This window comes from Elaeis guineensis, chromosome 4, assembly GCF_000442705.2.
Source record: "Elaeis guineensis isolate ETL-2024a chromosome 4, EG11, whole genome shotgun sequence".
NCBI classification, from domain to species: domain Eukaryota; kingdom Viridiplantae; phylum Streptophyta; class Magnoliopsida; order Arecales; family Arecaceae; genus Elaeis; species Elaeis guineensis.
In genome coordinates this window covers 31,706,752-31,709,734 of record NC_025996.2, presented here as the reverse complement: position 1 = coordinate 31,709,734, position 2,983 = coordinate 31,706,752, and the positions used below count along the sequence as shown (strand labels likewise).

General features: G+C 43.1%; 1 pseudogene; it reads left to right on the top strand.

Moving 5' to 3' along the window:
* The window catches only part of LOC140857290 (uncharacterized), a 7,443-nt pseudogene extending 5,681 nt beyond the window's left edge, over positions 1 to 1,762 (top strand).
* The last annotated feature ends 1,221 nt before the right edge of the window (positions 1,763 to 2,983 follow it).

Sequence of the window (2,983 nt, the reverse complement as noted above, 5' to 3'; positions counted from 1 at the left end):
CCGCACAATAGTTAGGTGCAGCTATTTGGCTTCAGACCGACTACCCCGTCGGAGATAATCCACAATATTGGGCATTTGATAGGAAGAAGAGGATGCAAAGGATGACAATAGGTGCATTGCAGCAAACGGTATCAAAGTTGAAGAGAAACCCAATTCATTAAGAGGTACGCATCTTCCCTGATCTTCCTTTATTCTACTTTCTTTCCTTTCTCGTAAGTACAAGTAGTGCTACTGCTTCAAAACCCAAACCTCCAAACCACCAAATATAATGAAAAAAAGAGGAATGATTGCAGCAGCAACTTCTTATGTCCAAGTGTTAATATTTGTGTGAATATTCTTATGACAGTGAGGAGATTAGAATGGAGAAGGAAGAAGAGGAGAAGGAATGTAAGACTAATAATAATATGAAGAAGGATAGGAGGAAGAGGATGGAGAAAGAGATTGGTTCAGTTGCTACGAAGATCCCCGAGACTCTTGTCCTCCGTAAGAAAAGTGACTGCAAAGGATGGTGCTGCAAGAGACTGGTGCACCTCCCCCACTCCCTTTGGCTTTGCCACTACCACCTTGCCCAGCTATAGTCCAATACCAACCAACGTAGAAATTTGAGATGGTGATAAACACCGGAAGAGGAAGGGAGATGCATCTGGAGATGGTACTAACTTCTACTACTACTACTATTCTGGGTTTGAGTCTTAGAGAGGAAAGAGAAGAAGAAGTGATTAAAGCTGTTGGGATATACCGACCGACTCCTCTGCGCCGACGCCTGACTCTACCGATCGGACCGACCGACGGCTCCGACAATGACTCCCGGCAAGGACTTTCGACGATATCCGATCGAAGGTATGTCGGTCGAACAGACTCATACTGTTTTCCGACCGGTTAAGCGGTCAAGTCCAAATCACCGACCCACTGTCGGGAGTGGCAGCCGACGTCTGACTTTCGCGAGGCATCAAACCAGCCGATGATGTTCCTGAGCCATCATCCGACGTCTCGATAGTTGAATACCGACATGTGGTCGGCCAGACCACCCAAACGCTGTACGACCGCTATGGGCAGTTGTCCTGTCAAGGACATGCGGCACTGCCGCCCTGAGGCATTATCCTACCGAGGACATGGATTGATCCCAGTGACTTGACAGCCCACGACGACATGACAGCCCACGGCGATTTGACAGTCCACGGTGATTTGACAACTCCTCCTCAGTTGTCTGCACCATCAATGATAGAGCCATACTGTATTCTACTATAAAACGGGGTAAGGCAACAGTATTGGTAAGGCCTAAGTTCCAAGTCCCAAAGTCCCAAGGGCTGGGTCTCCGGGAAGCGCCTCTTAGCTCTTGAGCTCCCTTTCTCTTTCCCGCTCTCCCGCTAAGTCTCTGATTTTCCACTGTTGTCTAGTCTCCTCTCTGACTTGATCGTCGAAGGGTCTCTGCCGGAGGCATCTCCGGTCCGTGCAGACTTCTCTTGCAGGTGTGTGACACTGACGATCGGACGACGGAGAGATTGGCCGCAACAAGAGCAGTGATACTAATGCAGCTGCGGCAGCAGTGACGGTAGCGATCGATGGTGTCAGTGAAGATGAAGATAGAGAGATTTCTATATTTATGGATGGGCATGCCACTGCAGTGGCCGATGATGAAGAGGAGGATAAAGGAAAGGGCAGCAACAAGGTGGACTACAGTGATGATGAGGTGGAGAAAAGAAATTATAGGAAGAAAGGGAGGAAGCCCGTGAAGGCTCGTCCTCTCAAGTCTATGCTATAAGTGTCATCTGCTTGTAATGCATATGCTGTTATAATTATTTATTTTTGTTATCCTACGATGGATGAAGTTGTCATGGATTAGATCTTGTTTATGTTAAAAAATATAGTTTTATAGATAGGTTTTGCGGGGATAGGGTCTGTGTTTGAAATTCACGTACGTAGTTGTTTTTAATGCTCTAATATAATTTTGATGCTCCAAAGATCTAAAATTGGAGAGATGAGTTGTTGAATGAGCTCTAAGATGGTGGAGGATGCCCATAATTTTAGGATTCAATGAGTAAAAAAGGAATCTAAGCCACGGTAAAGATTTTGAAGAGTGTAGGCTAATGATAAAGCTGAATTCTTCTTATGCAAATAAATACAAAAGTAGTGGCTTTTAGATGAGGTTGAACTAGTCTTGATATCTTCAAGGCCCCTTCTCCATTCTGGCTTGGATAACACAGCCATGCATCTTGCATCTAAGATACCATTGTTTTAGAAAATTTGACATGTCTTGAGATCAAATGTTTGAGAAATACATTGGTTGGGGTGTTATGTTCTAGCCACAACAATGCCGGAATGACCCTTTTTCAGAGGCACTGATCACCAAACTATTGAGTGCCTACTTAGATATTCCTGCAAAAATATCTAGGAGCATGACCGGTCTATGTCTCTTTAAAGACCTGCTCAAGTCTCAGCCTAAAGCCTGAATGTTTGCAAAAAGAAGAAAACAAGATCTAGCAATGTCTTATTGTTTTTCCTTCCCATGAGTTGGGAGGTGTTGGATTGGTATAGGTCCTTTTTTTTTTTTTTTGGGTAGAAATATAGGTCATATTTAAAATGAGTGATCTATCCACCAATTTAGCAGAAAATTCAGTCAAATTCCGTTAGATTACCCAAATAGTCCCTAAATGAAAATTCCACCTAAAAGTAGATTACCACTAATCATTTATCACATTGTTTGATATGAGGGCTCTAGCTTGCCAGGTGATGGACTAGATTTCATAATTCTTTTAAAATATTTTTTTCCCTATGAGATTTATATCATGCGCAATGGGACACGAAAAGTCTTGGTGACTTCTAACTATGGTTGCTGCCGCTGGAGCCCAGTTACTTTGTACGGTGAAGCTGGGTTAAATAATTCTAAAATTTTGAATAATGAAGTTATACTATTTAACAGTTAGCGTAATAGTTTCGACCAACCCTTCTTGCATTATTGAGATAAATGTGTGAACAAATATAA